Source organism: Patagioenas fasciata, chromosome 15, assembly GCF_037038585.1.
Source record: "Patagioenas fasciata isolate bPatFas1 chromosome 15, bPatFas1.hap1, whole genome shotgun sequence".
NCBI lineage: Eukaryota > Metazoa > Chordata > Aves > Columbiformes > Columbidae > Patagioenas > Patagioenas fasciata.
The window spans coordinates 11,784,425-11,795,888 of NC_092534.1; positions in this window are offsets into that span (position 1 = coordinate 11,784,425).

The following is an 11,464-nucleotide window of genomic DNA, read 5'->3' on the forward strand; positions in this document are numbered from 1 at the left end:
ATTTCTCAGCACGGGTTTGCATGGTGGGTGATGATAAGCCTGGTGTGTTTCTTGTTTCTGGGCTCCCTGTGAGGGGCAAACGCGAGATTAATGCCTCTGCCTCAATGCAGATTAAACTCTGGGAAATAATGAGTAATTTGCCAATACATGCTGAAGGGCGAGACAGATCGTGTCTTCAATTACAGCTGCTCACGTGCGAGTCGCCAAAATATGCACGGTATTTGTTTAATTTTTCTGTTTGAGGCTGGCGCATATCCTGATACTTCACAAGCCCCGTGGCTTGGACATGGGTGCTGGAGAGGGAACGTGCAGACAGCCTGTGTCAAACCAAGGCACTGCTTAAATCTCCAAAACTGGGCCTAAATTGAATGTGTGTGTGGGTTTGTATGAGTTGCTGTTGGAGCAGGATCACTTTTACCCAGTATTGTGCAAGATCTGAATTCCTGCTTTTTGGGGAGAGATCTTTGGAACATGGTGTCCCAGAGAGACGGGGGCACCCAAGTGGACCTGTGGCCACCCCGACCTCAGCCTCAGCCAGGCTGTGTGTATGTCCTGACGCTCCCTGGTCCATCCCAGCACCCTGGGGACAGGGTTGTGGCTGAGCTGGGGTCCTGGTGCCAGTAAGAGAGCTCTGGCTCCAGCCATGGGAAAGGTCAAGTGACTGCAAACCAGGAGGAAGTCTGTAAAATTAGTGGCTAATTAGCAGTGACTGTAGCGTATGTCATACCATGCTGCTGCTTGGTGCAGGGATGGGCACATGTGTGATGCTGTTTTGCTCCCCAGCCTGAGGCTTTCGCATTTGTTTGTAAGCCCAGAGCTACCATCTTATAATTGCAAAGTAGGGCAAAACAAGTGCTACAAATGATAAGAGCAAATGGAAACGTGTCTCCTCAGAGCTCTGGCAAGGCTGACTTCTGCCTGGCGGTGCTGAGGTCTGCAGGAGGGGAAGGGATGCCCAGGGGGAGTGTGGCTGTGGCTTCATCCCCGGGCAGGACCAGCACCACTGGGTTCAGGTGCTGGCAGAACTAGGGCAGAGCTTGAGACCCTCACGGCACATGTGGAGCACGGAGAGACTGATGGATGGAAGCTGGAACCGGGGCTGATGTGCGCTCTGGTGTCCCCTGCCACCAAATCTGTTGTCCCCTGCTGCTGCACAGAGGGATGGGCTGGCACAGCCCCAGTAAAGGCTCCCAGTGCTGGTCAGATGTGGGTTATTTGCTGGCGAATTTGCACAGTCGGTATTTTCCCTTCCCTCTACTCTGGTTGCAGGCAGCCGCCGAGGCGAGCTGAGCCGAGGACTGCAAAACATTTGCCGTAGAATCTGAAGAATTTGGAGTGAAACCCCCAAAGAAATTAAGGACAGATGGGATACAGGGGAGGAAAAAAAGAAACCCGAATTCCTTCTGCTGCTCAGTCCCTGTCTCGGGGCAGCCCCTGGTTCCCCCCACGGCTCGGAGCTGCCGTGGGGCTGGTCGGGCTGTGCTGGGGTGTCAGCCTCATCCCCACACCTGCGTTTTGGGGCTGGAATCACCTGGATTAGGAGCTTTCGGCTGGGCCTGGCGTGCTGCCGGGCACCACGTCAGCCCCAACACCTGCCTGCTGATTTCAGCACCTCAAATATTTCTGATGCAACTTTTTTTTCACTCCTAAAGTGAGCTCAGTGCTGTCGAACATGTTAATGGGTAGAAATGAAGCATAATTGTCCCTTTGTGTAAAATCGGCCAGCAGAATAGCAGTGGCTTTGCTGCAAAACTGGAACTGCAAACAGGTTGTGGTGTCATCCGTGTTCGCTGGGAGAGCAAACCTGGGAGGAAAACCAGAAAAAAAGGCAGAGAGACAAGGGCTGGGAAACAGCACATCATCTCCTCTCTGAAGGTGCTGTGGGTAACTGCTGATGTGTAGGGCTAATTTTATGATGGTGTGTTTGATACGTTCCCATATGCCAAGCTGCAGTAAATGACATCCAGATGAAACCAACGCTGGCACAGCCGCGGCTGGGGAGGAGGAGTATGTGCGGATGCAGCGCTCCAGATGCAAACAATAAGTCTGATGGATCTTGATTTCATCTGTCAAGTAATTGGGCTGGAAGTCTGTGCATGCTAATGACTCCACATCAAGCGGTTTGGTGCTCAGATGTGACCCATCCCGCACGGCGGGGAGAGCGGGGGGCTGCAGCCCGCGGTGGCCGTGATGAATATCCCCCAGATGTTATCCCACGGGGAAGTGAGACCCACATGTATGTTATTAATAACACCAAAGATCTGAGGTTAAAAATGACCACAGGGTGCTCACATGAGCCTTGGGATGGTGGGTCCCTCGGGCTGGTCCTGCTGCGGTGAGGGACTGGGGGGGCCTGGCCCCTGTCCTGGTTCTATGCTTGGTGCTGTGTGGGGTGGGTGAACACCATTGGATCCTTTAGCATTGAGTTACCACACACCTTATTGGGCAGCCTTGAGTGTTTTGGGGAGGCGGAGGATACTCCAATGAGCTCCAACAGCTGTGACAGTTAAAGGTGGAGATGGACACAAGGGGGAAGGATGCAGAGATGCCCTGGAAGGGATGGACACAAGGGGGAAGGATGCAGAGATGCCCTGGAAGGGATGGACACAAGGGGGAAGGATGCAGAGATGCCCTGGAAGGGATGGACACAAGGGGGAAGGATGCAGAGATGCCCTGGAAGGGATGGACACAAGGGGGAAGGATGCAGAGATGCCCTGGAAGGGATGGACACAAGGGAGAGGGATGCAGGAATGCCCTGGAAGGGATGGACACAAGGGAGAGGGATGCAGGAATGCCCTGGAAGGGATGGACACAAGGGAGAGGGATGCAGGAATGCCCTGGAAGGGATGGACACAAGAGAGAGGGATGCGGGGATGTCCTGGAAGTCACAGCCAGGGCAGAGCCAGCAGGCTTGTCTCAGACACATCCCTATTCAGGGGATGGTGGGCAGGTGGTCCCTGCCCTCCTGGAGCATGGGCATCCAAATATTCAGTTGAAGCCCTGAGGCATGGGATGCTGGTGGGTGTCACGAGCCCTACGAAGCGATGCTGGTCCCAGGGCAGCTCTCCCTGCCCAGCCTCAGGTTACTGGCAGCTTTGGTCCTGACTCCATCTCCCCTGATATGGCAGAGCCTGCATGATCTTCCTGAAAGCTCCTGTCATCACCCTAGCTCCAGATGAAGCCCCAGCTCCTTCCTGCAGCTCCGGTGAGCACTGAGCTGCCTTTTTGGGGAAGGAATGGGGCCCACAGGGTCCCACAGCACGTGTGGGTGCCTGCGCTATTGGAACCAGGTGCCTCCAGTCCCCAGGAAATGAGATCCTCACCGCCAAGAGGCTTTTGTCTCTAAATGGAGCTGTTTTTTCCCCAAAGCTTTCCCTGCTGTGTGGAGCCAGGAAGGGGCCAGGGAGGCAGGATCTAAATGGAATTGAAGCGTGTGGGCAAGCGCTCGGATTCCCCAGCACCTGCGGTTTATTGGTGCGGGAGGAATTGCAGCCGTGGGGCTGTGGGAAGGTGAGCGGACCCTGCGCCCATTTTGGAGGTTTTCCAGCCTTTTCCCCACTGATTGCTTCCTCATGTGCATGGCAGATGATGAGCGATGAGCAGAATCGGACCCTGCCCTCGTGCCAGTGGGAGCTCCCAGCAGGCAGCCATGCCCCTCATTCCACTCGCTGCTCCTCGGTGGGACTCAAGGTCTTGGCAGAAAGTGGGTATTTTTCACCCAGAAAGTGGGGTTGTGATGCACTTGGCACACGCAGCTCCAGGGTGACCTGCCGGCTGCTCGGGTTTTTATTTTGGCAGCTGTAATTCATGAGTGCGCATGATGCGTTCCACTGTTGGGGGAAATTAGAGAATTAGCTGCTTGTGTTCATTACCTGAATCATTATCTGTTCATTAGCTGTTCTTAATGGTGCAATATTTTGCTGTCGTAGGGGTTTTGCAGAATTAAGACTGGAATAGACAATGAAAACAGACAAAGAACATTCGTTACCCCTCTATGTGTCTTAAACACTGCTGGCAGGGCAGCTTGGGAAATGGGTGACAGCGGGGGCAGCCACTGCCCAGTGCCGGGGTCAGAGCAGCATCAACCGTGGGGTGCACAAGAGCTCGGGGCTGTCCCAGGAAGTGGGACCATCCCTGTCTTGTGGGGACTAAAAGTCAGGATTCTGACCCAAAGTGATTAGTGCTGAAAACTTGTGAAATTCAGGTTTTATCGCACTAAGCTCTGGAATCTGCGTTGCCCACAGCAAGGATGTTTTGCTGGAGGTGCAGCTGCCCAGGGTTTAATCCACTGGTTGGTTTTGCCTCCTCCTTTGACACCACTTTTTTTTGCCTGTTTCCAAAACCCAACCAAGTCCGCAGCAGAAGGACAGCTGGTCCCCAGCCTCCCGCCTTGCCATCAGCAGGGAGCCCTCTGAACTCCACTTTTTCTTCTCCATCCATTCGAGACATTTTCTTGAAAACTCTGCTTTGCCTTTGGTTACAGCTCAGCTTTGCTCCAGGTGTTCCAGCTCTCCATCCCACACCTTCCTCTTCCTCCATCCACTGAATATTTGGCTGAACTGGAGCCAAACAAAAGCTCCCCCCAACCTGTGCATGGAATTAGCACTGGGCATGCCGGGGCTTTGCAGACTGGTGACATTATTTTTTAAGGGCAAAGAAACAAAACTCCAAAATGGATTTGGGGTTGTGGTGTCTTCTTAAAAAAAAAAAAAAAAAAAAAAGAGGAAACTTGTAAAGTGATTTGCTTGCAAAATACAGCTCCCCCATGGGTTTTTCGCAACATCTGTGTCCAGGGAAGATGCGCCCAGCTGTGCCAGCACGCCGCTCCATTGAGAACAACTCTGGGCACCTCCCAGCTGATTTTTACAAGTGTTTGGGATATCATTCTCCAGCAACAGGGGCAAATGCAATGGGGACATGACCCAAACTGAGTCAGCTCAATTTTTAGGCTAAAAAATGGGATTAAACCATGTGGCAAGCCTACTACTAGCCTGCTGTAGATGGATTTTAAAGAAGAAATGAGGAATTTCAGTGTGGTATGTTGTTTTAACTGCCAGACTGGCCCCATCCCAGCCATGTTGCTACCAGAGCTGATGGGTTTGGTGCTGCTGTGGTCAGGTCTCACTCGCTCTGACCAGGAGAATTCCCCGGTATCCTCAGTCTCCCTCGAGCTGAGCTGATGCTGTGTCTCCCCCCAATGCAAACGGGATGAAACTCTTGATTTAGACCTGCAAATGAGCACCGGGTGGTGAAACACCCAGCAGAACAAATACCTGCATCCACGTACATATTTATGGGCTGCTCAGAGCCTTTATTGGGATGCTTCCCAGTGGATTACAGATACATCCATTTGGCATGTAATTAACTCTAAATGGGATTAGCAATGAACATGTAATTATAGTTCCTTGTAAAGAGCAGGTAAGTGGTTGTCAAGTATCCCTGGCTGGTCAGTCAACCACTCACGGTGCAGATTCATGTAGCAGAGATGCAGAAATCCCTGCATCTGCGGACCTGTGTGACCAGCTGCTGGATCACAGCAAATTAAACAAACAAAAACCACACACAAAAAGCACCTTCACTTTCATGCTTCCTCCCCATCCCTGTAATTTTTCACTCCTGGGATGATGTGAAACCATTGTCACTCTGGTGTCTTCACCCAGGAGGGCACCAATAATTGCAGTCAGCCCCGAGTCTGTGTTCGCGATGGGAAATGAAGAGGCAAGAGCTGGGATGCTGTGCTAAGGGTGTCTGAGAGCTTGGGATGGCACTGTTAATAGCTGGTGTCCCGGGGAGAGTGGTTTGGGTAGCAAAGGGATGTCTCTGATACTCTGCAGCTCTGCCTGTGGTAATAAAAATCACACATTTCATTTATCTTATTTTTTTTTAGATTGAAGCTTTAAAAAAAAAAAAAAAATCAGTGGGTTTTGGCTGCTTTATCCCCTTGTTGGGATTATTTAAATCAAAAGCAGGAATAGGGGGAAGGCTCCTTTTGTAACTGCAGCTGGCCAGGAGCCAGCGCTGTCTGTGCTGCTGGGGGTCCTGTGGCCTGGGGGGCTGCTGCCCCAAAACGCCGTTATGAGAATGAGATGGAGCTGCTGAACCCACATCGCTCTGGGGCTGGTAGAGGGAGCGGAGACCTGCAAGTGCTGAGGGTCTGGAAAAGCCGCGTCCTCCCTTCGGTGCTGCCAGCACCAGCCTTTCCTCCTGTGAAATGCCGAGTGGTTGTTTGGTCACCTGTGCCACTGCAGGAAGGTGCATCGCCCTGCTGTCCCCTGGGGATGTCCCATGCCCGATACCAGGGGCATCGCTTTCCCAGGCAAAACCCTCGCTCCCGGGAGGGTGCTCCCTTCCCGGGATGCACGGGAGAGCGGCTTCGCCCTCATCCACACACCCTCCATGTGGCTCAGTCCCCAAATCCCAGTGGCAACCAGGCTGGAGCAGGGAGATCCAGTGACCGAACATCCCATTGGTGGCAGGGGACAGCACACTTGTTGGAGTTGGTGGGTGTTTTATTGTGCAAATGCTTTGCCTCCTCCCTGAGTGGGGCGTCTCCAGCTTGCTGGTATTGCTATAGCTACGGGCAATTTTCTGTGTTGGAGTTTTGCAAAACCATATTAAGAAAAATCTCGCCCTGGCGCTGCTGGCTCTGCTCCAGGCTGGAAATTGCATTCCCCTGCTTGAAATTCCTCCCAGAGTTTCAGATGGAGAATGTACAACTTCACTTTCCATCTTGAGGCTGCTGTCACACATTTTAATAACAGGGGCTGTGCTACACCCCAGAGGTGGCCGTGCGCCAGGATTGTGCAGCGAACCCATCGGAGCGGTTGCGGTGAGGGTTTGGACGTGAAGGCGCTGGAGCTGCGGCTCAGGCCCAGCCCTGGTCCTTCCTGAGCCTGGCTCAGCCTCTTGGACCAAGGATGGAGTCTGCGGGTTCATTTTTCATCTTCCATGTGAGCACAATGATGAGTTTGTGGGTGTCTCCTCTGTCCAAGGTAATGGGAACCCCTGGTCCGAGGGTATTGGCTCTGTTTGCTGTACTGCAGCGCCCATGATCCCAATTAGAAGGAGATGCAATTCATTTCATTTCTCCTCCTTCGTGCTTGTATCCATCCCAGCTCAGCTGGCCCTGTGGTCCCCTCTGGGTTTCTCCCTCTAAAACCTGCCTCTCCTCCCTGCAGGATCAGGGCAAATCCCCCCAGCACATTGTGTCAAGATTGGGTGATTTTTGGTTTTAGGTTTTTTTTTTTTTTTCAATAGTCAGTGGGTAAATCTCAAAGTTCACCAAGTGTCTGGAGAAAGGGTTGCTAATGTCACAGGCCAGCTGAGCTGGGTGACAAGGGGTGGCCTTTACTGAGACCCTGGAGGGTTCTACATAGGGGGTCACTGACAGAGCCCCTGGTGGCATCACCCATCTCCATGTCCCCAGGGCCCAGCTCCTGGTGGGGACCACAGCTTGGAGATCCTGTGTCCTAGGCTGGCTGGGTTGTGCTGCTTTAGGGACAGTCACAGGACAGGCAGGGCTGCTCTTCCAGCAAGTGTCACCGTGCCTGGGGTTCCAGCATCCTGTCCCCTGTGGTACCCACATCTCTGGGGACAAGGACAGGGATGGGGTTTGTCTCCCCTGGCTGCAGGCACTGGCTTGGCTTTTCCCAAGCTCCCTTTTATGGGTTGCTCTTTGAACCCGAGGAGTTGTGCTGTATTTGTAAAACACACCGCTGTAATCGGGGAAACAGCCTTCCTAATTGGATTGGAACGGCCCAGAGCAATTGGCTGTTTGGGAGCAGCCGTTTTAAATCAAGCTGTGCGCGCCTTAATAAGTTTGTTCGCCTTTACCAGCTTGGCAAACTCCGCTGGAGAGGTGACCTGTTAAATGATCTCCCGTGTTTCTAAGACATTTTTCATCCCCACTGATCCCTTGAGCCTTTTTTTCCTTTGTAATAACAAACTTCGGGAAATCCCAGAGCACCCGTGCTGTGGCTCCTGCCGGCTGCAGCGGGGCGGGGGCTCTGGAGACGGGGCTGGTCGTGGTGCTGGGGTGGTGGCTGGTTATGCAGGGTCCCATCCTGCTTGGACCAGCTGGTTTGGGGGTAGAGGAGAGGAAGGACAAGGGGAGCATCAAGTTCACGTGGCACCACATTAATGTTGCTCTGTTTGGCTCTTGGTGGGGCTTATTGCTTGGATGTCCCAGATCAGGTGTGAATGTCATCTGTTTCGGGACCAGGATTTCAGCCCGTGAGGAGCTGGCTAACCCCTCTGCTCTGTGTGAGCAGGGAGCTGCATGGGTGGCTACCCCGGCATCCTGCTCCATCCCGGTGCCTCCTGAGCCACCCCAGGGACACTGGCAGGTACAGCCCTGGCTTCAGAGAGGGCAATTAACCTGCTTGGAGGGAGCCCCCCAGGGCATCACTGCTGCGGGACCTCTGGGCCAGCTTGGTTGTGTCCCACCTCTTCCCCTGGGCAGCCACCCCATGGTCCTTTGGCTGCGCTCCAGCTCCTCCATGGAGCATCTTTGCCTGCAGTTCCCTGGTTGTCCCTGTGCCTGGGGAGCTGCTGAGCTGCCAGCCAGGACCTGGGGCTTCCCGGGGATCCGCTTGCTCCTGCCAGGACCCCAGGGGGAAAAAATGACCTTTCTTGTCTTTCAGAGGAGACAATTGTCTCTGGGGTTCAAAGCCCATTGGTGATGCAGTGAGTGGAATGGCTGGAACTTGCATCTCATCAATCAGGGCTCGGAAACACGGAGGCTCCCTCCACATCTGCGGTGTCTGCGTGCCACTCCCTGTCAGCACTCACAGCCCATTCCTAACGTCAGTGACAGCCCCAAACACTTTTATCTGCCTCTGCCCTGGGGTTCCCACATGCTGTGAGTGGCCTTGGGGACCGGTTGTGCCCTGGGGAGGGCTGTGGGTCCACGGCTGCCAGTGTTGACCTGGCAAAGGACAGGGGACCAGAGTGGCACTGGGCACTGGCTTTGCTGGCCTGGGTCCACATCCCATGTCCCACACAGAGCTCCTTGGGCAGCCATGGACATGTGACGGCATCTGCTGCTGGCAAAGGGCATCGAGTGTGGAGAGCATCATTACAGGACACCTTTTTCTTTTTTTTCACACCAAATGTCCTGATTTTGTTTAAAAACTGGTACCTGAGTACTTGTTATCCTCAATTGCTTGAGCTGCCAGCAAGGCAGGGGGATGGTCCTTGTCCACTGGGATCTCGGATGAAGCTGGGGACTGTCCTGCAAGGCCACCCACCAGCTCATCCGAATGCGGGGCTGGGGAAGCCTTGGACACAGCCCGAGTGCTCACAGTTTGCTCCCAGCTCACATTTTAAGCCTTTTTCCCCAGTTTTGAAGGTGAGAAAGCAAAAGCTGCTGCTTCTCAGACTGTGCCCAAGCAGCAGTAAGCACTGGGCCATGGCAGCACCCGTGGACAGGGGAGGAGCTGGTAGTGCTGAAAGGTGTTGCTGCATCAGCTTATCCTGTGGAGCCCAGCCCTGCACCCCTGGGGATTCCCTGCGCTGAGGATGAGGAGGGTGGCTGTGCTGTGCTGTGCTCCCCCGCCTGCCTTTCCACAGCCTCCCTGGCTGTGTTTTGACTGAAGTTTGTCAAAATGGATATATTCTTGCCAAACATTTCCATTTTGACAAATTGGCATTTTCCAACAACAACATCCCCCCCACCAACCCAAACAGGGAGCTGGAGAGGTTCCCACCCGCTCTGGCCCCGAGTGAAACAGTTCCTATTTCTAATTGCTTACGTAAACCCAGCAAGAGCTGGCAAGCGCCATGCGGCAGATTTTGGATGCGTTTTTATTTATCAAACTGCTCCCGATAACAGATTCACTTCCTCGTCATAATCTTTCCTCCTCCTTTTTCCCTGGGGAACCTTTGTGTTGTGAATTGGAAGGGATCTCCAGTCACACTCATGCAGTTATTTCCTCTGGTTGCAAAGCCACTGTGCAGGATGGGCCAGGCAGCCCCAGTGCAGCCTCCGAGCACCAGCCACGAGAGGGCACAGAGACCAGTCCTGCTGCAGCCTGGCCACCCTGCAACTGTGCCACCCTACAGCCGTGCAATCCTGCCGTCCTGCAGCCCTGTCACCCTGCAGCTCTGCCACCCTGCAGCCTGGCTGTCACACAACTGGGCAGTCTTGCAACCATGCCATTGTGCAACCATGCTGCCTTGCAGCCGTGCCATCGTCCAGGTGTGCAATGGTGCAGCACACAGGAGCATCGCTGCCTCCTGACGCAGCTGGGTTCGTGCAGGTCTGCACCTTCTCTGGTCTCAGGCCATGGATCTTCCCCCTCCCTGCCAGGCTCTGTCTCTTAGAAGACTCAGGGGATCTAATTATAAAAAGAGGTAATTATATTAATAGGTTAATTAAGAGACTGCTGATCTCAGGTACACAAAAGGAAGACTTTAGCACAACACTGGAAATCAGTCTCGGGGTTTTGAGGCATGGGGCAGGGTGGACCCCAGCAGCATTTCAGGGAAGCTGCAGCAGGTCCCAGGTGTGATGACCCCATGGGACCCCCCAGGCATGGGCACCCCGGGGCTGGACCTTGGCTGTGTTGTGTTTGGTGATGGCACACGCTGCCGGGATGGTGCCATCGCTGTGTTCATGGCCTGGGCCTGGCCGGCAGCACCCAGAGATGTTGCTTGTGCAGCCACTTGCCGTGGGGTCCAGCTCCCACATGTCACCAATGCTGTAGCACCAGATGGGATTTATTTGTTTGGCACCCAGGATGCACATTGCTTTGGGCCCCAGGGAATGGGGTTTCCCCAGCAGCATCAGGAAAACCACTTCATCCCACCCACCAGCCACTACATACACTTATTTTAAATCGCAACACCCAAACTCCTGCTTTCGGGCTTATTTCAGAAGGTGCAGGGGGATGGGTGGAAACTCAGGACCATCCTTCCCATCCCAAACAATAAATACACGGACACGGGGGCCGTGTTTCCACACCTACAGTGGGAGCCCATGCAGCCTAATTAGCACTGCCTCTCTGAGTGCTGCTCGCTAATTGCCTGGCGTTTCGCTACCCCCGTGGTCATGGCTTTTTATTTTATTGCTGGGATACCCTGTACGATGGGAGCGGCCGAAAACACCCGCGACAGCCCCAGAAATTATAACAAGAGGAGGAAAGAAAATAAGGAGTCGGATGGGAAAAGATGAGCAAACGCGTCGCAGCGGGGCCGGGAGCGCTTCCATCGGCTGCGGCTCCTCGGAGGGGGCGGGCGCGGGGCTGCTCGGCCCGGGCTGCTCCCCACCCGGAGGCTGCGCAGAGGGTGTCCCGTTCCTCGGGGGAGCCCGGGGGTGCCCCACGCGTGTGCCACCCCCCACATCCCCACTCAGGGCGTGGCCGCCCCCACGCGCGTGTCGCGCGCCGTCCCCCGCCCCGCGAGTGGGCGTGGAGGGGAGGGGCCGGGTGGGCGCGGAGGGGAGCGCTCGGGGGGGTGCGGCGGG